This window comes from Macrotis lagotis, chromosome 1 (assembly GCF_037893015.1).
Source record: "Macrotis lagotis isolate mMagLag1 chromosome 1, bilby.v1.9.chrom.fasta, whole genome shotgun sequence".
NCBI lineage: Eukaryota > Metazoa > Chordata > Mammalia > Peramelemorphia > Peramelidae > Macrotis > Macrotis lagotis.
In genome coordinates this window covers 157,601,083-157,627,416 of record NC_133658.1, presented here as the reverse complement: position 1 = coordinate 157,627,416, position 26,334 = coordinate 157,601,083, and the positions used below count along the sequence as shown (strand labels likewise).

Genomic DNA, 26,334 nt, shown 5'->3' with positions numbered 1-26,334 from the left:
ACAAGCAAAGAAATACAAAAATAAGGGATTAAAGAACAGAGGGAAGACCTGGAATGAAGGGGGGTGGGGGAAGGCCTCCCAGAAAAGGAAGGCATCTAGTTAGAATGTAAAGGTCAGCAGGCAGAGATGCAGAGGGACCTGCAGGCCTGAGGGACATGCAGAACACCTTGATAAATAGCTCAACAAGTCCTGAGAGGTGTTTTTATTCACTCCATTTTAAAGTTAAGGAAACTGAGGCAAACAGGATTGAGAGACTTGCCCAGGGTCACCCAGCTAGGAGGTTCCTGTGACCAGATTGGAACCTGGGGCTTTCTGACTCCGGGTCCAGGGTTTTCTGCACTGTGTACCTACTTGGATAACTTTTTAAGTCCTGTTTTTTATTTTATTTGAAACTGTATTCTGAGTCTGCAGTGACCTTTTCAAAGAGGAATTTGAGCCAAGACTCTCCAGGCCAAAGTCAGTGTTCCTCTAGTCCAGACTGCAGAGATAAGAGGCTCAGAAGATGGGTAAATGTGACAAACTGCAACAGGATGTCCGGGAAGAAGGGACTCAGGGAAGACAAGATGGCACCAACCCTGGCACCTACGTGGCTAGAAAGGGAGGAAAGACGTGGATGAAGTCCGCCTTGTGCTGACGGCACTTTTGTATTAGTTACAGGACCCTGATCAGACCCACCTACAAAGTAAATGCCTGGGGTTTGCCAGAGCGAATTGTGAAGAGGGTGAGTGACCACGTTGGGGCCAAACTCCACCCTCATTCCTCTTTCCCTCCTCTCCTTGGTGAGGTGTCCTTTTGGATGGGTGTATTCAGTTTTCTACATTTTTCTCATTTCACCAACCAATTCCAAACCGAATGTGGTCTGGGGGGCAGGCTGGTCCCAGCCAAGCTGGTCAGGATGGGTTCAGGCCTGACAAAATGAAGCAAAATTTTTTAAGGATAAGGTCATTGTGAAAATTTGTTTTGGTTGACTTTACATGTTTATAATCAGTTTTGTTTTTCTAGGTGTATTTTTGGGGGGGGGTTGGGAATGAAACACAAGAAGGCAGACTTTGGCTGATTAAAACAAAATATTTTTTAAATGAGTCATGATAAATTAAAAGATCCAGTTGATATTTCCCTGTTCAAGTGATGATCTTGTATATCTCCATTGAAAAAATCTATGAAGGGTGCCTGTTTTCTCACTACTATTAACTTATTAAAATATAGTTTCCAATGTTATCATTCCAATCAATCATTAGATTGATTATTCTCTACAAAGTTACCATTGAGCTAACTCACAGATGGCCTTTTTAAAATTTTCATTCTCTTAAGACTATCTCTACAGCCTTTAATAATCCTCTCCAAGATAAAACTCTTTGCTGGGTTTTCAAGATACCATTTTCTCCTGTTTCTCTTCCTATCCTAACTGACAGTTCCTTTTCAATTTCCCTTGCTGATCCTAATTCAGATCACACCTTCTGAACAACATAGTTTTTGGTTCTGGGTCCTCTTCTCTTTTCTCTCTATACTAATACACCTGATGATCTCCATCAACTTCAATGGATTTCATTACCATCTCTAGGCATGTTTTTTTCTGTCTTTCCTTATACTTTGAAATGTTCTTCCCTGACCTCCCATTTCCAACTAAAATTCCATTTTCTACAGAAAATGTTCTGTAACCCTCTTAATTTCAATGTTTTCCCCTCTTTTTAATTACAATAAATATAGTTTACTTTGTATGTATTTTACTTTAGAGTGTCAGCTCCTTGAGGACAGGGTTATCTTTTTTTTTGTTTTTTTTGCAAGGCAAATGGGGTTAAGTGGCTTGCCCAAGGCCACACAGCTAGATAATTATCATTAAGCCTCTGAGGCCCTATTTAAACTCAGGTACTCCTGACTCCCGGCCGGGCGCTCTATCCACCAAGCCACCCAGCCGCCCCCAGGGTTCTCTTTTGCATCCTTTTTGTATTCCCAGGATTTAGATCAGTGCCTGAGCTAAGTGTTTGATTGACTGATTCAAACATCTTCCTATTAGCTCTGCTGACCTCCAACCCTATCCCTAATTCCCTTTGGCCTCTTCCTCTCACTAAGGCGCACCTCCCCAAGCCAGCTCTGGCCGCGGCCTCTCGCTTCCGCCCCGGTGGAGCGCAGGCCCCGCCTGGGGTGGCAGCGATGGCAGGGCGGCTGGCCCACCCCGACTCGCCCTCCGTCACTCTAGGGGCTCTCGGCCCGGGCTGAAAGCCTTCCAGAATCCACTTCCGGCCCCCTTTCCTCTCGGCGGCTCGGGGACAAGCCCCTCCAGGCCCGCTCCGGGGCACCCCGGCCCCAGGCCCGCTGAGGCCGGATACAAGCTCTGGCTCCCGGACGGCGCCTTCATCTCGCCGAAGGTCTGGCTGGGCAAGGAAAGCGCCGGCCGGCGCGGCCCGGGGCCGAGGCCCGCCCGGCCGCCGGTGCCCGCCAGAGCTCGGCGCCCGGCCTGGGCCTCCACCCGCGCCTCGGGGGCAGAGGGCGCGAGGGCGGGCTCGGGGAGGGGCAGCGCGTGGCCCGCGCTCGGCCCCGGCTCCCGCGGGCGCACGCGGCCGCGCCAGAGGCTGCCCCCCACGCCCGGCCCGCGCCCCTCGGCTCGGCGCGCACACTCACCCGGCTCCTCGCCTCCCCCAGAGACGCCTCGGCTCCGAGTTCAAACTGCGGAAACGCGCGCCGCCGCCTCCGGGCCGACGTCTCGGCGTGATGACGTCACGCCGCCCGCCTGTAGGAAAGCGGGGGGGGGGGCGCGAGCCCCCTCCCGCAAACCCGAGTCTCCGAGGCCGGAGAGGGGCAGGGCCGGCCGGCCCGGGCCGCCCGTCCTCAGGCCCCGCCGCGCCCGGTCGGGGCTTGCTGCAGCCGCGCCCACAGGGCTCCCCCGGGTTCTGGGCGCGCGGCCCGGAGCGGACACGCGCATGCGCTCATACACGCGCACATGCGCGTAGACCCCTCCGCACGCCCACGGAGAGGCCGCGTGCGCATGCGCACCCCCCGCAGCGCCCCGCTCGGGCCGCAGCGAGGCCGCCACACGCATGCGCGCACGGATAGGCCGCTGCCAGGGTCCAGAAAGTGCCGGCCGAGCCGGGCCCTGCCCGCGCCCTCTGCTCTGGCAGGCCCAGGCTGCAGACCGCTCGGGAAGGGGACAGAAATCGGACGCACACAGACTGCTAGCACCCATTTCAGGAGTTATAAGATGTTAGAAGAGTGTTCGGTTGTGGTAGGAAAAGGAGACAAGATTTGAGATGGTGTTAACGTAAAGTCAATTACAGATAACAAATGAGAACGAAAGATTTCACGAGACTCATGTGAATCTGGGTGCGATGTTCATCATGGCCGAGTCTGTGACTCCACTTCTGGTTTTCTTACCAAAAATATCGTTGTTCAGTCGTGTCCAACTCTTTCTCGGCATAGAGACTAGAGTGGTTTGCTATTTCCTTCTCCGGCTCAACTGACAGAGGAGGAACTAAGACATACAGTACTTAAGTGACTTGCCCGGGTCCACCCAACTTTAAAGCGTATGAGACCTAATTTGAATTCACAATGTTTCCTTAAAGAATCTTTTTTTTTTTTTTACATTTTTGCAAGGCAATGGGGTTAATTGGCTTGCCCAAGGACACACAGCTAGGTCATTATTAAATGTCTGAGGTCAGATTTGAACTCACATCCTCCTGATTCCAGGGGCTGGTGTTCTATCCACTGCACCACCTAGCCACCCCAAGAAGATGTCTTCTTGACTCCAGACCCTTCACCCTAAACACTGAGCCAACTAGCAACCCCAACAGGGAGGAGGGAAATTCAAAGTAGGAATGATTTTAAGGGAAGACAATAGGTTCTGTTTTGGACATGTTGAGTTTGAGATACCTATGTGAAATCCAAGTGAACAATTTATAATAATATGGTTTGGAGACAAGATATGATCAAGAGCATATCCTTAACATAAAAGTACTTACTTAAATTTTGTTCTCTTTATGTATAGTTTCATTTTTAAAATTCCCTACCCTTTATGAAATAAATGTTTTAATTTTAAGACTGAAAATTTTATACTAAATTGCTCAAGATTTATTTTTTGTTGCAAACAGCAAACACCAGTATGCTCAACACAAAGAAAAATGAATAAAGAACAGAATTTTTATATTAACTATCTCCCTCTGAGGTAGATGTTTTATGACAGTTATCTGCTTTCTCCAAATTATTTAGATAGTGTGTATAAAATTCTAGGTCAGGGGCGGCTCAGCAGCATAGTAGATAGAACCTCAGCCCTGGAGTCAGGAGGACCTGAGTTCAAATCCAACCTCAGACAGAATAATTGCCTAGCTGTATGACCTTGGGCAAGTCACTTAACCCCATTGTCTTGCCAAAAAAAACAACATATAATGCCAGGTCAAATGTACATTTAGGTTATTTCTTGTTTTGTATATAATTTTCAACTGCATAACCATTCGAAATTTCAGGGGGAAATATGTGCAATAAATTATATGTTCATTAAAAATTATGATAGCCAACATTTTATAGGGTTCTACCTGCATTGTGTCATTTGATTCTCAGAAGGAACAACTCTGTGACGCAGGTATTAAATACTCAGTATTCTATTGTCAGTGTTTTAAGTCCAAGTTTATTAAGAACATAGATATCTGATAAATGACAAACAGTAGATATACAAATGAAAGTCAAGGAAGTCTATCCTCGCCCCTCAAGAAGTTCGTATTTAAATGGTGAAAACCAGACACACAGTGTGTCTCTCTCTCTGTCTGTCTGTTTCCCTCTTTCCTCTCTCTCTCTCTCTCTCTCTCTCTCTCTCTGGAACATGCACATTGAAAATGAGGTTGACACACATATTCATTCTTGGGGAGGCTTCAAAATAAAATCTAGGAAAGCAGAGTTAGACTGACCACCAAACTGAAGGGCCACAGAGCTGTTTTGCTGATCTCATTGCTATATGCCTCTGAAACTTGACCATTCTATCAGTGCCATGTCAGAAAACTGAATTGCTCCCCAAGTTGTCTTAGGAAGATGCTGAAGATCACCTGGCAGAAAATGATACTAGATACTGAGGTCCTTTCTCAAGCTAAACTGCCAAATACTCAAACTCTACTACAGAGTGTATAACTCTGATGGGCTGGTCACCCTAGAGTACCAGATGTACACTTGCCAAAAAGACTATTTTATGGAGAACTCACATAGGGAAAATGCTTACAGAGGGTCAGAAAAAGCAATACCGGGACACCCTGAAGGTGTCTGTCTCTCTTAAGAACTTTGGAACTGACTATGCAACATGGGAGACACTGGCACAGAACCAGTACTCTATGAGCAAATTAGAATGGAAGCAGCTCAAAGGAAATGTGAAATATGCAAGTGTAGAGAATCTATCCCAGATAATCACTTGGACTATTTGCCGAACTTGTATAGATCTGACCAGGGATAGTTGGACATAGTGAAAAATCTAACGTAGTGAAATTGTTCAAAAACAAAGGACAGTAACGAAATTTTGGATAGATATATGTGTGTATGTGTGTGTGTGTCCATCTTTATATATACATATATATTTTATATACATATAGTTTCATATTTATATATACATATAGTCAGACAGAGGCAGAGATAAAGAAAAAAATAGATTCAGGGTGTCCCACAAGTCTTAGTACAACTTAAGTCATCAAATCTTAAAACTAAGTACTAAGACTTTCAGGACAATCCTTTGGAGTCCATATAGAATAAAAAGAAGGGAGGTAGTCAGTCTTAGAGGAGAATATCAGTTATAAATACAGAGACTTATAAGTACAGTTATTTATAAGTGATTTTTGTGGATTTATTACCTTGAATCATTTTCTCAATTTTTTTTTGTTGAGGATCTTGGGTTTTTTATGTCAGTTTCATAAAAGATTTATTCATGGTTATTTGATTTCTTTTTATGCTCTATGAACATAGATTGCATTTATAAAACTACCTCAAATAGGAGTAGAAAATATTAAGTACTCACCATTCACTAGGTGCTTGGGGCTAAAACCAAAAAGAACCAGTATTACCAAGTTTACATTCAACTTAAATAAAATATGGGGCTCACTCAGACTGTATTTTGTCCAGTGACCTGACCTTGCACATAAAGATACTCAGAGAGGGAAAGAATACTAATAACCAAGGGGATCTTGAAAGGCTTTCTACAGAATGTGCATCATCTTAAGACAATGAAGAAAAATAAGGATTTGAAGAGGAGTGACCTGTAAAAATATGAGACCAGTGCCATCAAGTTAGATGATGACATGTCCTAATGAATCAGATAGATATTCACAAGCCTTGTCAGGTCAGAGAACACCCAGCAATGATCAGAGTAAGAAGGGACATGTAGATAAAGGAATGTGTGTGGCTTGTTTATTAGATAATATTTTCAAGTTATCCAATGCAGTGTGCAAAGTCAGGCCACGGGGAAAAATATAATCTGAGTGACCCCCATATTCTCACTTTGTTCAGCCTTTGAGTACTATACTCAGTCAGACAGCAGGAGGCAGCTGAGGTACCCTAATTTAGACTAATATTATCTCACATCTCCAGGAAACTAATCTCATCTTCCAAAGATGCTGCATTGGGGAGGAGATGATATGACACATTCCATCTCTTCATTAAAATGTTTACCAATCAGGATTGTCTGGTCTTCATTTGTAAATTGTTCTAATACTTTCTATAAAAGCAGATTGGAGCTTGGATTTGGCTGCCCTGGGGCCAATAACCTAAATTCTGTTTTATATCTGGAGTTTGCCTTTAATTGACCAGGGTAAGACCTGAACCAGAATTTTTCCTTTAACATCAGGAAGGATAACTACCATATTGGAAGACAAAGTAAGGATCCGAAAAGGATCTTGATAGGGTAGAGCACTGGGCTGAATTTTAATATAACATTTTATGGGGTGGCTAGGTAGTGTAGTGGATAAAGCACTGGCCTTGGAATCAGAAGTATCTGGGTTCAAATCCAGTCTCAAACAATAATTGCCTAGTTGTGTGGCCTTGGGCAAGCCACTTAACCCCATTTGCCTTGCAAAAACCTAAAAAAATGATATAACATTTTACACTGTAGTTCAAAAATTCAACTTCTAACCAAGAGGTATTTAGACAACAAAGAGTACTTAGTGAACTTGAAACTCAATAAACTGCAACAAGTGATGATGATGTTGATGATGTGAGTAAATATTGTACGGAATGTATGGAAGCAATATAGTAGTGGAAAGGGTATTTGTTTTATGGTCATAGAACCTGGATTCAAGTCTTGCCTCTTATTATTTCTGTGACTTTGAACTAGTCACTTAATCTCCCTAGACCTTAATTTGTAAAATAAGGAGGTTGGTAGTTTAGTTTCTGAGGTACTTTAAAGTTCTAAATCTATGAATCTGTATCTATAATGCAGTGTAGCAGCCAAAAAATAAATAAACTAACCTAGGCCTGCCTTTAGAAGGGCATAGCTTCCAGAAATAAAGGTGATAATTCTTCTTTGATCAGGCCAATATGGTTTTGTTTTCAGTTCTGAGTGCCACTCTCTTGGTAGGCTATAAGCTGGAGAGTGTCCCAAAGATGTCAATCAAGTTGGTGAAGGATTTTGAGTCCAAAGATAAAAGGAACTGTGGATATTTAGTATGGAGAAGACAAGAGTCAAGTACTGGAGGAAGGGAAACAAGATAGCTTTTTTGTCTTTCTATATGGACCAAAAAGACAAACTCAAAAGCAATGGGTGGAAATTGTAGAGGGGTAAATTTAGGGTTGGTGTCTTGAAAAGCTTCCTAATGATTGGAGCAATCGAAAAGTAGAACAGGCTACCTGGAGTTAGTGAATTCCTTCCCATTGGAAGTCTTTAGGACCATCATATGTTATATTATTCGGGGGTGGTATAGGGGAAGAAAGGTTTCTTTTGGGTTTAAGTTGAATTAAATCATTTTCTGAAATCTCTTACCCCTCTGAGATTCTGTGATTCTGTATGAAAGGTATAGTTTGTGAGCTAGAAAGCCAAGATCAGTAAAAATTAATTTTATCTCTCATCAAAAATCATAAATCCAGGTACACCAATATTCTCCATGGGGATTTCTCAAAGATACTGGAGCAGCTTATCATTTCTTTCTCCAGTGGATTAAGGCAAACAGAAGGTAAATGACTTGCCCAGGGTCACCCACTTAATAAGTATCTGAGGTCAAGTTTGAACTCAAGTCATCTTGACTCTAGGCCTAGTGCTCTATCTACTGAACCACTTAGTGGTTAACCTTATTTTATTTTTTTTGACACAGAAATATCTATAGGTCAAGGTAAATACTTTAGTGTTAGTATGCCTAGAGGTCATCAGAAACAAATATAATCTTATACATCCCCTAAGGAAACAAAACTCATTAAACAAACTATAGGTGAACTAAGTCAGGTTGCAGATTAAATTACATTTAGAGGGTTCAAAAATTGACTGATTGATAAGGACTTGTACATCCAAAGAGTCAGGAACAGCTGAGGTTCTTCCTCTAGCTTCTACTAAGGAATATTTAGGGCCTTAAATACATTTTTCACATCACATGTGGTAGGTTTTGGTCAGGTGAAGTTAATATTAACCAAAAGTTTCAGGAGGAATAAAAGGAAATTTAAAATTTTCATACAATACAAAATGTCATATGGTTGACTGAATGAGACATGAGAGTCTGGTAGGGAGCACATGGGTAGAGAAAAGGAGAAGGGTATACCTGTCTTACTTTGAGAGGTGGTTAACATTAAGTCTCTGAAGAGATGAACAAAGTTGAGCTAGGAGTGGAGTTGTACCAACTCATTCCTTTGGTGAGCTTCACAATAGGCTCTACCAAATGCTTACATCATAAAGGTTGAGTTTACATTGTGTCTCTAGAGCAACAAACTGAAAGAGGAAGAGTAGGGTGGGAGGGAAGTGAAGCATTTGAAAAACTTTCTCATATTGTTGTGGGAAATACAGATAAATGTAAGCTCATAGTACAGTTAAATAGATTCAACCCTGTTTGAATGACCAAACTCAACAGAATCTGTAGATGGGCTAATGTTAAAAGAATATTTCTAATGAATTATTCTGGGTCCTCTCCTCTTTTATCCAACAGGCAAATGGGATTAAGTGGTTTGCCCAAGGCCACACAGCTAGGTAATTAAGTGTCTGAGGTCACATTTGAACTCAGGTCCTCCTGACTCCAGGGCCAATGCTCTAGCCACTGTGCAACCTAGCCGCCCCTAAAACAGAACATTTTTAAATATATAGAATCAACAGATTCATTAAAAGAAACTCAAAGACAGGACCTTTCCTGTTCCTGAAAAGAGATTTCAGAAGCATAAATTTCTCAAGGAAGAACATGAAAATCACTTTCCCCTGGATAATGTCAAGGAAGTATTGATTATCTTTGACAAAAAAAAAACCCTTGAAGAAGGGATATCATGAATGTAATTAATGTGGAAAAACCATTTTCAATCATTTATCCCTTACTCATAAGAAAATCATACTGATGAAAAAACCTAAAATATGATGAATTTGGAAATTTTTTTTTATTAAACTCATCTACAATTCAATACTGGAGAATTCATACTAGAGAGAGAGTCACTATGAATGTAATGAATATGGGAAAACCTTGAACTTGAAAGGTTCCTTATTCAACATCGCCAACACATATCAAAGAGAAACCTTATTAATGTAATAAATATAGGAAAGCATTCTCTGGCTTCTTATCCCTCTTCTGACATCAGAAAAATCATGGGTTAGAGAAACCTTGTGAATGTATTGACTGTTGGAAAGCCTTCAGAGAGAAGTCATCTAATCAACATCTTAAAAACTCATACTGGAGGGGAACTGAAATATGTGGGGAAAGTTTTTAGTACTAAGTCATATGTCATTCAACATCAAAAATATTAAAGAGAAGTCCTGAAAATATGGTAAATTCAGAAAAAATTTCATTCAGATTTTGCTAAAATCTCAAGAGTCAAGGTGGCATGATATATATATAGTTGTAAACTTAGTCCCAATGATATTAAATCAATCTATTTCAAACAGTCCACTTTTTCTAGATATTAATTTCTCTCCTTTTTGTGCTTTCTTTAGCAAGTAGTCTTCGCATACAATATTATAAACCTAGCTATATTCATAAGCCAAAATTCATTCAAAAAATTCTCAAGAAATAATCCAGTCCTCCCTCCCCAATCAATAAAGTCAATAATGAAACCTCAGAATTAGAATCATTTCCAATACCTTGAATAAGTATTATAGATTTAAACATTTCCACTGCCAAGAATAAATATAAATTCATAGAAACTGAAAACAAATGCCAGAAGGAAAATGATACAATACTAACACCCCAAAATTCAAGCTAAAAGGATCACAATATACATTATTATGGATAATAAACACATTGAAGTCAGAGGAAAATTAAATCAGCAAAAATAACACAAGATGAAATAAAGACTTAAGAGTCTATAAGTATTTTCATTACTTTGAAAAAAAATGTGTAGTGAACCTAAATAAAACAATGGCTTCATTTAGAAACAATTGCAATGCTGGGGCATAAAATTGCTGAAACAGTTAAAAAAAACCTAGAAAACTAAGAAAAATATCTAAAAGTTTTGAAAAAGGAGAAAGATTTTTTTTTCTATATAATTAATTTTTTTTCAGCCTGCAAAAGTAAGAAAGCTTACTGGTGGTTTGAGGTCTTCTCATCTGAGAAGGCTGGCTATAAGGCAATAACAGGAAGTGGGAGACTCCTTGCCCAAATGGAAGATGCCCATGATGAAACATGCTACTGCCTCCTGAGGAAAGTGCAGAACTCATAATGCAGAATGAGACTTTTATTCTCCTATGGCCATAAATATTGGAAGGGATGTGGGAAAACTGGGACATTATATTACCATTGGTAGAGTTGTGAACCAAGTGTAAAGCAATTTGGAACAAAGGGCAATAAAACTGTATATTTTTTGATTTAGCAATACCACCACTAGGTCTTTATCTCAAAAAGATAAAAATGTGTACAAAAATATTTATAGCAGCTCTTTCTGTGGTGACAATTAGAAAATGAGGGGATATTCCTTCAATTGGGAAATGGCTCAACAAGTTCTGGTATATAATTGTGATGGAACACTATTGTGCTAAAAGAAATGAAATGCAGGGTCAGCTAGGTGGTGCAGTGGATAGAGCACTGACCCTGGAGTCAGGAGGACCTGAGTTCAAATCCAATCTCATATACAATTATTGTGTGTGACCTTGGGCAAGTCACTTAACACTACTGCCTTGTTAAAAAAACAAAAACTAAGAAATGATATGCAGAATGTTTCAGAAAAATCTGGACTCTCATGACTTGATGCAAAATGAAGTGAGCCTAATTGAGAAAACATGTACACTGCAAGTGCAGTATTGTTCAGTGAGCAATTATAAATGACTTAGCAATCCTCAGCAATACAATGATCTAAACTGAAGGAGTTGTGATGACCTATTATCCACCAGCACCAGAGAAAGAACTGATGGAGTCAGTTGTGGATTGAATGTACACTTTTTTAAACTTTCTTTACTTTTCTTGTTTTTTGGGGGGGTGGGTCTGTCTTTTCTTTTATAACATGGCTAACATGGAAATATATTTCCATGATTACACATGTAAAATCTATATCAAATTGCTTGCTTTCTCAATGAAGGGAAGGGGAAAAAGGGAAAGGAAGAACTTGGAACTCAAACTTAAAAAAATAAAAATGTTAAAAATAGTTTTTACATGAAATTGGAAAAAATTCAAATATTTAAAAAATTTTTTTAAAAAAGAAGGGAAGGGGCGGCTAGGTGGCCCAGTGGATAAAGCACCGGCCTGGAGTCAGGACTACCTGGGTTCAAATCCGGTCTCAGACACTTAATAATTACCTAGCTGTGTGGCCTTGGGCAAGCCACTTAATCCCATTTGCCTTGCAAAAATCCTAAAAAAAAAAAAAGGGAGTTGGCTGTGGAATAGATAAAAGGAACAAAACCTAACTCTACATACCTTATTCAAATCATTTTCTTTTCTTTTATATATTCTGTGTTCTAGCCTGTTTTGATCTGTTTATCAGAATAAGTGTTCCCTCTACAATTTCCATGCTTTTATTGTCCAAGGCAAAATGACTATCAGAAAAATTAATTTCAGGGGAGGCTTGGAAAGAAAGTATGGGAGAGAAGAAATATTAGACTAACAAATTGAAGGTCTGCAGAACCATTGTGCTGGCCTCATTGCTATATGCCAGTGAAACCTGGACACTCTTCCAGCTCCTTGCTAGGAAACTGACTTGCTTCTATTTAAATTGTCTTAGAAGTTATCAGACACTGAGGTCCTTTCTTGAGCTAAGTTGCCTAGCATTCCAACATTAGTACAGAAAGTGAAACTATGATGGGCTGGACATATGTAGTTAGAATGCCAAAAGAATGCTTGCCAAAAAGGCTATTTTATGAAGAACTCATTCAGTGTAAACACTCACAAGGAGGGTCAGAAGAAGCAATACTGGGGCACCCTGAAGGTCTCAACTTTAGAATCGATTGTACAGCATGGGAGACACTGGCACAGGACACCTGTATGGCGTGCCCTCAACAGTGAGGGGGCTGCAGTCTATGAGAAGGCAGAATTGAAGCAGCTCAAAGGAAACAAGAGAAGTTTAGAGTACCCACCTCAGGTGTTCACATGAGCTATTTGTGCCCAACCTGTGGTAGAGCATTCCGAACTCGTACTGGTCTGGTCAGCCACAGTAGGACACACTATAATTTGTTTCAAACATAGTGATGTCATTTTAGTCTTCTTCAGTAAGGAAGGACAAGAACCAACCAATCTATCATGTTTTCCTTTCTCATTTTCATCGCATAGTTTTGATCTTCCTGATTTCTGTGGTAGTTAGTCATCTCTCTTTCCTTATATTATCTTTTTCACTTACTGTTCTCAGGTTGGATCCTCCTATACTCCTTGAAGGTAGGAACTTTGATACATGGCATTGTTGGCATTTAATAAATGTGTGCAGAACTGAAGTACAGGAAACATAAGGAAGTACAGGTGTCTGCAGAAAGACATCTAAAGTGAGAGGACATTCTAAAATTTAGCATACTTCAGCTAAATACAGAAAATCTGTAGTTGTGATATCAGATAAAGTTAAATTCAAAGAGAAACAAGAAATTACTATATTATGCTTAAATTTGTTATAAATAACATAAATTATTATATTATGCTAAAGGAATTACTGACAATGAGATAACATAAATATTAAACACAAGTACCTGGTAGTATATGAGTTACATTTACTTCTTCAATGGATCTGTTATCAGTATAGATTCTACCCCTCATGGTCTAGATTACATTCCTTGCTTCCTCATTCTGTGAGACTTGAATCCATGTCCACATAAATACTCCACAGGGAATTTGCTTACCATATCTGAGGTCTTTAACATACCATAAATGCTTGTGCATGCCACACTCACTGTCCATTTCATGATCTGTCCAATTCCTTTTCTTATTGTAAGCTTCCACATTCAACTTCTTTAGTCTCTCCCCAATTACATCACTAACCCTGTCTCCTGGGTTAGCAAGTGGGAATTTTTCCATGCTTTTGTCATGGAAGGTCACTAGAAATTTTTTCCACATCTGCTTCTCAGTAATATCAGAGGGTTTCCGAGTTCTCTAAAGGTTTTGGGTCCCTCATAGGTGTACATCCTCACTGGAGTATAAAAGTAGGCTAGTTGGGTCCTTTAGTTGCTCCTGCTTTGGGAGTATTAATTCCATTTCTCAGACATTATACAATTGATGATAGTTCCCTGGAATTTTTTTCTCTCGGTCTAAGATTTTACAAAATTAAGTTTTAGGTGGTTTTCTGGAATTTATAATTTTCTGTCAGTCTTGATTCTACAATTAGAATTGTGTTCTTTATAGGGACTGAGCTAAATTAAGGATCTAATCTCCTCCTTAGAGGCTGATGTAGTGCTAGAGGGAGGAATATTATGCCTGCTACATATTGGAGAGTAAGTTTATATATTTGGGATATCTGTTTAAATAAATATTTGTCAAAGCTAAAACAAACAAAAACATCACAAAGTTGGTCTTGTTTCTGTGATATTTATAAATCTTTTGTCACATTTGATCTTATGTTGGATTTACACATTTCTCTCTTTTTTTAATTATTTAAGGCAATGGGGTTAAGTGACTTGCCCAAGGCCACACAGCTAGGCCATTAATAAGTGTCTGAGGTTGGATTTGAACTCAGGTCCTCCTGACTCTAGGGCTGGTGTACTATCTCCTCTGCCACCAATCCGTCCCTCCTGGCAAGTCTTACAGACTCCAATATCTCCCATCATTGTTTCGTTTTCATCTCTCAAATTCAATGTCATAACTGAACTCAAGAGTCTACAGTGGATGAAAACACTGCATTAAAACCAAGGTGTTGAAATTATTATAGATGCATATGGATGTGTATACACATGTTTAAAAGCCAACTTGGGACACCAGGTAATAGAAATTTGAGAACATATGCAAACTTTTTCGGTTCTTTGCATATGATGATTGTGCTCATTTTTGTTGGTTTGTCAAATTCAGGATAACAAAAAAAATGATCATTTTTTAAAAAAGAGTCCTATTACTGCCCATTCCAACTTGTTCTAGAAATCACCCCTGACAGCATATGGTGTATTGTAGAAACAGCACTGGATTTAGAATAAGACCTGGGGTTTGAGCCACAGTTCTGTTCCTTACCAGTCATTGAGGGAGAGCATGGGAAAGTTGGTTGGTACCCTGAAAAAAGAGGACTTTTATATTTCCCTACATCTATTATTTTGTTTTTGTAATCGCACTAAACAAATTTTTAATAATAATCATGTGAGCTATTTTTTTTAATTCAAGTATAAGGAGAGACACTGACCTGGAATTTCATTTGTAGAGGATATTCCCAGGTGAGGAAATTTCCTCTACTAATATAGAGTTGCTTAGAGCTACAAGGTAAGTGACTTGCCCAGAGTCACACAACCAGTTTATGTCAAAGATGGAATTTGAACTTTAGGGAGGGTCTTCTCAAAACAAGTGTTCAGAATCTTACATAATCTACCACTTGCCCACTTTTTGCTTTGCTCTGGCATGCATCCTCAAATCTTTTTTTTTTTAGTTTTTTCAAGGCAATGGAATTAAGTGACTTGGCCAAGACCACACAGCTAAGTGATTATTAATTATCTGAAGCTGGATTTAAACTCAGGTACTCCTGATTCAAGGGTGAATACTCTATCCACTGTGTCACCTAGCCACCCCCCCCCATCCTCAACTCTTAAGTCAACCTCCTTGCTTGACCTTGCCATATCTTCCCACTGCTTGGGATTTTAGAGTTGGAAGGAACCTTAAAATTCAGTTAGTCACAAGACCTTGTTTTATGGATGAGGAAACTAAGACCTAGAGGAGAGAAATGACTTATTCAGGTCAAACAATTGATAACAGGAATTTCATTATGGAGGTTTCACCCCTTTTACTCACCTAGGAAAGTTTCCCATGATTTAGGTTTTTTATTTATTTATTTGTTTGTTTATCTATCTATTTATTTATTTTTATTTTTACTTTTTAGGTTTTTGCAAGGCAATGGGGTTAAGTGGCTTGCCCAAGACCACACAGTTAGGTAATTACAAAGTGTCTGAGGTTGGATTTGAACTAACATACTCCTGACTCCAGGGCCTGTGCTCTATCCACTGTGCCACCTAGCTGCCCCCATTTAGATTTTTAAAGGGTATGGACAAGTTATAATGAAATCTTTAAATTCCCAGGAAATTTATCTCATGCTTGCATCCATCACATCTTTTAGTGCCAAGTATTAGTAATGCTATCTTAACAGAATCACTACTGCAGTCATAAACATATTTGGACATAGCTTATTGTGAATAAGTCTCTACTATCATTTTTGGTTTTTTTGTATGTTTGTTTTGGTTTTTCTAAGATTATGTGGTTAAGACTTGCCCAAGGTCACACAGCTAAGTAAGAAGTGTCTGAGACTTCCGATCAAGATGGTGGAAAGAAGACAGGCACAGTTCTAAAGTCTACTGATCTTTCCCCATCTATCATATGAAACAAACCTCTTAACAGAAACCTGACCCACAAAACCTAGAAAGAAAAGCCAGGAGAAAGAACATCTACCTCAGGATTTGTCACCCCAAGCAGCATTGGGCAGATTCGGGTGGGTGAGTCTGGGCTGCTGAATTGGAGCCGGGAAGTCTGAGGGGCCAAAGGGACAGACCTGCTTGGATCAGCAGTGGGGTTACATGGCAGGGGCGTAAATCACCTAGGGAGCAGAGGGACTGGTGTTGGCACTGACCCTCTGGAGCTTGCCAACAGGGCTGGGGGGAAAGTTCCAATGCAGGAGAGCTGCTGACACCATCCCTGTGCTCCTCTGATCTGAGGAACTCTGAGTCCATGCCTCCATTGCCCCTGAGGCCTCTTCCCAGAACAAACACAATTAGACTACTTCTGCCTCAGGCACAGGTGTATAAGCAGAAGAACCAGCCCAGTTGACAATAGGAAGAGGAATAACCTCACCCTATGGTAAAGCCCACCATTTATTGAAGACAAAAGTATTCAATAGCTTCAACCCTTCCCTTCAAGCTAAGGGAGAAGGTCTGATTGAGAACTTCTGATTGAGATCTTCTGATTGAGACCAAGGTCACAGACACTCCAGAGAAAGCAACCAGCACCTCCTACTGGCCAGCCGGAGAAATTGCACTCAGTGAGTGAAGCCTCTAGCAATCCCAACACCAAACCCCTAAGAACCAGCCCCTCACCAAGCAAGGTCTTAGCAAAATGAAGAAGGGTCAGCAGAAAGGTGGATACATAGAAAAATTCTTGGAAGGAAAAGACCCTAACACAGAGAGACCTAGAACCTCTGATGAGAATACGATCTGGTCTTCAGCACAGAAAGACTTCCTTGAAGAAATAAGGAAAGAGTTTAAAAATCAACTGGAAAATTTGGGATAGACAATTAATACCTTGCAACAAGAAAACAAATCCTTAGAAAATACAATTTGACAAATACAAAATGAGAATAATTCTATCAGATCCTCAATTGGGCAAATGAAAAAGAAAATAATTCTCTCAAAACATCAACTGGTCAAATGGAAAGCTCTTTCAAAAAGTAGAACTGACCAATTGGAAAAGGAGTTGCAAAAGCTTAATGAAGAAAACTCCTCCCTAAAAAAAAAGAGTGGAGTCTGCAGAAACTAATGACTTCATGAGACAGCAAGAGCCAGTTAAACAAAATAAAAAAAATTAGAAAAAAAATAGAAGAAAATGTAAAATACCTCATCAGGAAAACCACTAACCTTGAGAATAGGTCAAGGAGGGGAAACCTGAGAATTATTGGACTTCTGAAAACATTGAAGAGAAAAAAAGCCTGGACTAAATATTACAGGATTTAGTGAAGGAAAACTGCCCTCATATCATGGAACCAGAGGGCAAAGTAGTTATTGAAAGGATACATTGATCCCCTCCAGAAAAAGACCCTAAAATGAAAACACCAAGGAATGTTGTGGCCAAATTCCAGAACTATCAGATAAAGAGAAAATCCAGCAAGCAGTCAGAAAGAAACAATTTAACTATCAAGGAGCCACAGTAAGGATTACCCAGGACCTGGCTGCATCAACATTAAGGGATCAAAGGGCCTGGAACAAGATATTTTGAAGACCAAGGGAACGTGGAATGCAGCCAAGAATCCACTATCCCACAAAGCTGAGCCGTCTCTTCCAGGGAAAAAGATGGACATTTAACAAAATGGAAGAATTCCAAAAATTCCTGATGCAAAGACCAGAGCTAAATAGAAAATTTGGACATTAAACAGGAGGTTCAAGAGACACATGAAAAGGTAGAAGGGGGGGGGGGGCGGTAAAAGAAAAAAAACTGCTATCCAATAAGTTGAAACTTGGCTAAATTTCAGCAGGCAAAAGATTCTCATAAATCTTGAGAATTGTAACTCTAACAGAGAGAATATACCTAGCCAGAAGTGATGGACATTCATGAATATCCATGAGACTGCTATCCAATGGAATGTAACTGGCTTTAACCCCACTTGGAAGAAAGACTCTAACTCTCAAGAATTTGAACTCTATTAGATCAAATGTACTTAGCTAGAAGTGACAGATACTGAGAATTTTCTATGACTCAGATAGAATGATCTAAAAATCACTACCTCTTTAAAAAGGGGAACAAGAAGGAGACAGGAGGAGGGAGGGGAGTGAAAGGGGTAAATCTCATTACACTAAGAGGTACAAAATACCTATGGTAATAGAAGAGAAGAAGAGAGGAGATGAGAAACACCTGAATCTTCTTCTTATCAGACTTGGCTTAAAGTCAACTAACACATACTTAGTTAACTTAAAAAACATTGAACCTTTCAAATATTAAAAGGGGAAAAAGGGAGGTGGGGAACAGAAAGGGAAGGGGAGGGGGAAAAGGGGAAGTAACGAAAGGAAGGGAAGGGAAAAGGGAAAGGGAAAAAAGGGGAGGGGTGATATAGGAGGACAAACACACTGAAGGGGGGTGGTAGTCAGAAACAAAATACTGGGGAATATGGATAAGGGGGGGAAGGGGGGAATACAGAAGGAAGATAGCACAGAGGGCAATAAAGACTTAGTAATCATAACTTTAAATGTGAATGTCTAAACAGAAGCAAATAGCAGAGTGGATTAAAAACCAGAATCCTACAATATGCTGCTTACAAGAAACTCATTTGAAGCAGAGAGATGCATATAGAGTAAAGGTAAAGGTTGGAGCAAAATATATTTTACTTCAGCTGAAGTAACAAAAGCAGGGGTAGCAATCCTTCTCAGACAAAGCAGTAGCAAAAATAGCGTTAAAAGAGATAAAGAAGGAAACTTTATCTTCATAAAAGGTACCATAGACAATAAAGTTATTTCAATACTGAATATATATATGTATATATATATATATATATATATATATATATATATATATATATATACATATATATTCACCCAGTGGGATAGCATCCAAATTCTTAGAGGAGAAGCTGAAAGAGCTATAGGAAGATATAAACAGGCAAACTCTACTAGTGGGAGACCTCAACCTCCCACTCTGAGACCTAGATAAATTGAATCATAAAATAAACAAGAAAGAAGTTAAGCAGGTAAATAGATTGTTAGAAATAGTAGATATGGTAGACTTATGGAAGAAATTGAATGGGGATAGAAAGGAATATACCTTTTTCTATGCAATACATGGAACTTATACAAAAATTGACCATGTACTAGGACATAAAACCTAATGATCAACTGCAGAAAGGCAGAAATAGTGAATACATCTTTCTCAGATCACAATGCAATAAAAGCCATAGTGGGCCAAGGAGATATATACCCAGAAACAATTGGAAACTGAATAACCTCATTTTAAAGAATAAGTGGACCAAAAAACAAATTATAGAAAGAATTAACCATTTTATCCTAGATAATGACAGTAATGAAACAACATACCAAAACCTATGGGATTCACTCAAAGTGGCTCTCAGAGGATATATTATAGCTTTAAATGCGTACATGAATAAATTGGAGGAAGAGGAAATCAATTAACTAAACATGCAACTAAAAAAATTAGAGAAAGAACAAATTAAAAATCCCCAATTAAATACCAAATTCTAAAAATTAAAGGAGTACTTAATAAAATAAAAAGCAAAAAACCTATTGAATTAATAAATAAAACCAAAAGTTGGCATTATGAAAAAAACCAATAAAATTGATAAACCTCTGGTCAATTTGATTAAAAAAAAAGAAAAAAACCAAATGGCTAGTATCATAAATGAAAAAGGTGAACTCACCACTAATGAGGAGAAAATTAATAATTTGAAATTATTTTTCCCAACTCCATGCCAATTTGATTAAGTGAAATGGATGAATATTTACAAAAATATGTTGCCCAGGTTAAATAAAGAGATGAAATACCTAAACAACCCTATCTCAGAAAGAGAAATTCTACAAGCCATCATGGAACTTCCTAAGAAAAAATCTCCAGGGCCTGATGGATTCACAAGCGAATTCTACCAAACATTTAAGGAACAATTGGTTCCAATTCTATATAAACTCTTTGGGGAAAATAGGGAAAGATGGAACTCTGCCTAATTCTTTCTATGAAACCAATATGGTGCTGTTACCTAAACCAGGAAGAGTTAAAACAGAGAAAGAAAATTATAGACTTATTTCCCTGATGAATATAGATGCAAAAATCTTAAATAAAATCTTAGCAAAATGATTACAACAAGTTATCACTAGGATAATACATTATGATCAAGTAGGATTTATCCCAGGAATGCAGGGTTGATTCAATATTAGGAAAACTGTTAGTATACACAATTATATCCACAACAAACCTATCAGAAATTATATGATCATATCAATAGATGCTGAAAAAGCTTTTGACAAAATACAGCATCCATTCCTATTAAAAACACTAGAGAGTGTAGGAATAAATGGACTGTTCCTTAGAATAATTAGCAGTATCTATCTGAAACCATCAACAAGCATTATATTCAATGGGGAGAGGCTAGAGGCATTCCCAATGAGATCAGGGATGAAACAAGGGTGCCCATTATCACCACTACTATTGAATATCGTATTACAAATGTTAGCTTCAGCAATTAAAGAAGACAAAAAAATTGAAGGAATTAGAACTGGGAAGGAAGAGACTAAATTCTCACTCTTTGCAGATGACATGATGGTCTACCTAGAGAATCCTAAGAAATCATCCAAAACTCTACTGGAAACAATTAGCAATTTTAGCAAAGTTGCAGGTTATAAAATAAACCCTCATAAATCCTCAACTTTTCTTTATATGACTAGCAAGATACAGCAGGGATAGGTAGAAAGAGAAATCCCATTCAAAGCAACCTCAGACAATATAAAATTTCTGGGAGTCTATTTGCCAAGACAGACTCAGAAACTTTTTGAAAACAATTATAAAACACTTCTCACACAAATTAAATCAGATTCACATAACTGGGAAATTATCAACTGCTCATGGGTAGGTAGAGCTAATATAATAAAAATGACAATTCTACCAAAACTGAACTACCTGTTTAGTGCCCTACCAATCAAAATTCCAAAAAATTACTTTAATGAGTTAGAAAAAATTGTAAGTAAATTCATATGGAGAAATAAAAAGTCAAGAATTTCCAGGAACTTTATGAAAAAACCTGTAAAAGAAGGGGTCTTAGCCCTACCTGATCTAAAATTATATTATAAAGCATCAGTCATCAAAACTGGTTGGTATTGGCTAAGAAATAGAGTGGCGGACCAGTGGAATAGACTAATGGCAAAAGCAGGAGACGATTATAGTAATCTACTGTTTGATAAGCCGATAGAGTCCAGCTATTGGTATAAAAACTCTCTCTTTGATAAAACCTGCTGGGAAAATTGGAAGTTAGTATGGAAGAAACTTAGATTGGACCAACACCTAACACCCTTTACCAAGATAAGATCCACATGGTTATAGGATTTAGACATAAAAAACAATACTGTAAGCAAATTAGAAGATCAAGGACTAGTTTACCTGTCAGATCTATGGAAAGGGGAGCAGTTTATGACTAAGGAGGAGTTGGAGAACATCACCAAAAACCAACTAGATGATTTCTATTACATTACAATTAAAAAGCTTTTGCACAGATAAAACCACTGTAACCAAGATCAAAAGAAATGTAGTAAATTGAGAAACAATCTTTACAACTAATGATTCTGACAAAGGACTCATTTCTAAAGTATACAGAGAACTGTGTCATATTTTTTTTTTTAAAAAAGCTATTCCCCAATTGACAAATGGTCAAAGGATATGCAAAGGCAATTTAACAGATGAGGAGATCAAAGCAATCCATGGCCATATGAAAAATTGCTCTAAAACATTAATTATTAGAGAAATGCAAATTAAAGCTTCTCTGAGGTACCACCTCACACCTCTCAGACTAGCCAATATGACCAGAAAAGATGATGATAATTGTTGAAAAGATTGTGGGAAATCTGGGACACTATTACACTATTGGTGGAGCTGTGAACTCATCCAACCTTTCTGGAGAGAAATTTGGAACTACACCCAAAGGGCAACAAAAATGTGCATACCCTTTGATCCAGCAATACCACTACTGGGTCTATACCCTGAAGAGATGACGAAAAAGGGTAAAAGCAAAAATATTTATAGCAGTCCTGTTTGTGGTGGCAAAGAATTGGAAATCAAGTAAATGTCCTTCATTTGGGGAATGGCTTAGCAAACTGTGGTATATGTATTTCATGAAACACTATTGTTCTATTAGAAACCAGGAGGGATGGGATTTCAGGGAAGCCTGGAGGGATTTGCATGAACTGATGCTAAGTGAGATAAGCAGAACCAAAAAAACACTGTACACCCTAACAACAACATTGGGTTGATGTTCAACTTTGAAGGACTCGCTGATTCCATCAGTGAAACAATCGGTAACAATTTGGGACTGTCTGCAAAGGAGAGTGCCATCTTTATCCAGATAAAGAGTCATGGTGTTTGAACAAAGTTCAAGGACTATTCCCTTTAATTTAGAAAAAAAATACAGATATCTTATTGTCAGAGCTTGTTATCTCTTAGACTTTTTGTCTCTTCCTTAAGGATATGATTTCTCTCTCATCACATTCAATTTGGATCAAGGTACAACATGGAAACAAAGTAAAGACTGACAGATTGCTTTCTGTGGGGGGGGGGTGGAGGGAAGTAAGATTAGGGGGAAAATTGTAAAACTCAAATAATATCTTTAATTAAAAAAAATGTCTGAGGCTGGATTTGAACTCAGGTCCTCCTGATTCCAAGGCTGGTTCTCTAGACACTGCACTACTTAGCTGCCCCTGTACTGTCATTTGTTAACAGAATATATGACTATTTACTAATCAACACATTAACATATATTATTAACTATACTACTTAACCCCATGAAAAATGCCTACCAGTTGCCAATGGTGTTAGCTCAGTTTCCTTTTAAAATAATCAATATTTCACTTAACTCAATCATTCTCGAAAATATTTTCCTTTTTCTCTCCTCTTCACATCTTTCTTCCTTCCAGGATTTCCTCTTTTCCACTCAAATAAAACTGTCCTTTCTAAGATTGACAGTGAAGAAGACTAAGAGACTTTAGTTGTCAAAAGGCCTTTGTCTTTCCTTATAGCTCTCTCAGGAATTAATACTTCATTTGAAATCTTTCAATACTCCCCAGTACATATTCCTTCCAATCCAGTCTAAAAAAATCTTCTATTAACTACCTGCAAGACTTCTAGGTGCTAGGATTTAAAATTATAAGAAGAAACTTATATTCTAATGGGATGATACAAAATGCAAAAAGATAAATGTATGCAATAGAATTTGAGGAGGAAGGAACACTAATGACTAGAGGTTCAGGAAAGGCTTTCTGGGGGAAATGACCCATGAGCTGAACCTTGAAGGAAGTCAAAGAATTAGAGAGGAAGAGGAAGGGTATTCTAGGCATGGGGGATAATTTTTGTAAAGGTGCGAAGGTTGGAGATGGAATTCTGATTTCTGTCAGGGCAATTTAATTGGAAAATAGAGTGAATTAGAAGAGAATAAAGTAAAATAAACCTGGAAATTTTTTTTCATTTTATAAAGATGTTTAAATGCCAAATTAGAGAATTTGTATTTTATCTTAGGGACCATTAAAGATTTTTGAGCACATTTCATATGCCTTTTCATCTTTTGTTTCTTCCAGGCCCTCCTTGACTTTTTTGTTATAATTTAGAAATATTTTATTTATTTTGAATTTTATAATTTTTCCCCTAATCTTGCTTCCCTCCCCCACCCCCCACAGAAGGCAGTTTCTTAGTCTTTACATTTTTTCCACAGTATACATTGATCCAAGTTGAACGTGATGAGAGAGAAATCCTATCCATATGGAAGAAAGATAAAGTTTAAGAGATAAAATTGCATAATAAGAGAATGGATTTTTAAAAAATTAAAGGTAGGGTAGAGCACCAGCCTTGTAGTCAGGAGTACTTGAGTTCAAATCCGGCCTCAGACACTTAATAATTTGTGGGCTTGGGCAAGCTGCTTAGTCCCATTGCCTTGCAAAAACTAAAAAAAAAATTTAAATTAAAGGTAATAGTCTTTGATCTTTGTTCAAACTCTCCACAATTCTTTCTCTGGATGCAGATGGTATTCTCCATTGTAGATACCCCCAAATTGTCCCTGATTATTGCACTGATGGAATGAGAAAGTCCATTAAGGTTGATCATCACCCCCGTTGCTGTTAGGGTATACAATGTTCTTCTGGTTCTGCTCATCTTGCTCAGCATCAGTCCATGCAAATCCTCCTAAGGAATTTCCTTCCCTCCTTGTTTCTAATAGAACAATAGTGTTCTGTCACATTCATATACCACAGTTTGTTAAGCCATTCCCCAATTGAAGGGCATTCATTTAATTTCTAATTCTTTGCCACCACAAACAGGTCTGCTATTAATATTTTTGTACAAATAATGTTTTTACCCTTTTTCATAATTTCTTCAGGATATACACCTAGTAGAGGTATTGCTGGATTAAAAGATATGCACATTATTGTTGCCCTTTGGGTGTAATTTCAAATTTCTCTCCAGAAAGGTTTGAAGAATTCACAGTTCCACCAACAATGTATTAGTGTACCAGATTTTCCACATCCCTTCCAACATTGATCACTGTCCTTTCTGGTCATATTGGCCAGTCTGAGAGGTGTGAGGTTGTACCTCAGAGATGCTTTAATTTTCATTTCTCTAATAAGTAATGATTTAGAGCAATTTTTCATCTGACCATGGATCACTTTGATTTCCTCATCTGTAAATTGCCTTTGCATATCCTTTGACCATTTGTCAATTGGGGAATGGCTTGTTTTTTTAAAAAATTTGACTCAGTTCTCTGTATATTTTAGAAATGAGTCCTTTGTTAGAAATACTAGTTGTAAAAATTATTTCCCAATTTCTTTTGATCTTGGTTACAGTGGTTTTGTCTGTGCAAAAGCTTTTTAATTTAATGTAATCAGAATTGTCTAGTGTGTTTTTAATGATGTTCTCCATCTCTTCCTTGGTCATAAACTGCTTTCCTTTCCATAGATCTGACAGGTAAACTATTCCTTGATCTTTTAGTTTGCTTATAATATTATTTTTTATGTCTAAATCCTGTATCCATTTTGAACTTATCTTGGTATAGGGGCTCCTTGACTTTGATGATTCTCTCCAGAATCTTTCTTCTCTTCCTCCCTACTGACTCTTTCCTTGGTCTCTCTAATCCTTTTAAAAACAATAATCAATATTTCACTTGACCCAGTCATTCTCAAAAATACTGCCCTTTTTCTCTCCTCTACACATCTTTCTTCCTTTTTTGCCTTTTTGCAACTCAAATAAAACTGTCCATTCTAAGATTGCCAGTGAAGAAGACTAAGAGACTTTAGTTGTCAAAAGGTCTTTGTCTTTCCTAGGTTCTCAGATTTCTTGATTTCCCTGTAGCATATAATACACTCTCTCCTCCTAGACACTCTCTTCTCCCTGGGCTTTCATGATATTGACTTGCTCCTAGTTCTCTTCCTATTTTTCTGAAAGAGGTAGACTGGAAGGAGGAGAGGAGAAAAGATGGAATGGTGTGTGAAACTTTTGGTTCATTTGACTTCCATGGTACTGTGTTCCAAATGAAAGAATCACAGGATTTCAGGGTTATAAAGAACTACAGTGACCAGAAGTCAAATCCACATTCCCAAAAGAATCCCCACTATATCATACCCAACAAATGGTCATACAATCTCTGTTTTAAAGACTCTGAAAGAGGAAAAACCCACTACCTCCTGCAGCAACTGATTCCACTTTTCAATAGTTTTGTTTATTAGGAATTTTTACCCAATTGAGGTAAAAATTGAGATTAAATTTGCTTGATTTCAATTTCTTCCCCCCCGCCTTTTTATAATTCTGTCTTCTAAGGTCATCTGTCTTCTACAGTGAAAACCCTTCAAAGACTTTGAAGACAATTGTTACAGCTCTTATCTTTCAATTACTTAGAATTTGATTTTATTTTTAACATTTTTTGCCTTTACTTTGTAGTTATGGATATTCTCATGATACTGCTTGTTTTGCTGTGTATCAGTTCATATGAATGTTCCTTCTTTGGGTTTGTTTTGTTTTGTTTTGTTCTTAAGGAATGCTTCCTTTTTCCATGGAGTAGAACTTCAAGCTTTTTTACTTTCTCTTTTAAGAGGAGAGACCAGCCTGCACTTGAAATATAAGCAATAACTTGGCTAAGATTAAAAACAAATATCATATTCAATGCAAGTCATTGCAAAATTTCCCTTGCTCTCCATTCTTACCTGTAGTTGATCTCCTT

The 26,334-nt window shown here is 38.4% G+C and overlaps 1 protein-coding gene and 1 pseudogene across 8 annotated transcripts in view; one reads left to right on the top strand and one right to left on the bottom strand.

Annotated features, from left to right (window-relative positions):
* LOC141504308 (mis18-binding protein 1-like) overlaps positions 1-8,789 on the bottom strand; it is a 56,718-nt gene extending 47,929 nt beyond the window's left edge. For 3 of the 8 annotated variants that reach the window (XR_012473271.1, XM_074209246.1, XM_074209247.1), the window contains exon 1: positions 2,620-2,869. The gene's annotated coding sequence lies outside the window, so the exon portion shown is untranslated. Of the gene's footprint in view, positions 1-675; positions 2,054-2,619; positions 2,871-8,702 lie in introns of those variants that run through there. The other 5 variants (XM_074209243.1, XM_074209244.1, XM_074209242.1 and 2 more) reach the window with 5 other exon arrangements.
* The window catches only part of LOC141517974 (uncharacterized), a 49,715-nt pseudogene continuing 26,364 nt past the window's right edge, over positions 2,984-26,334 (top strand).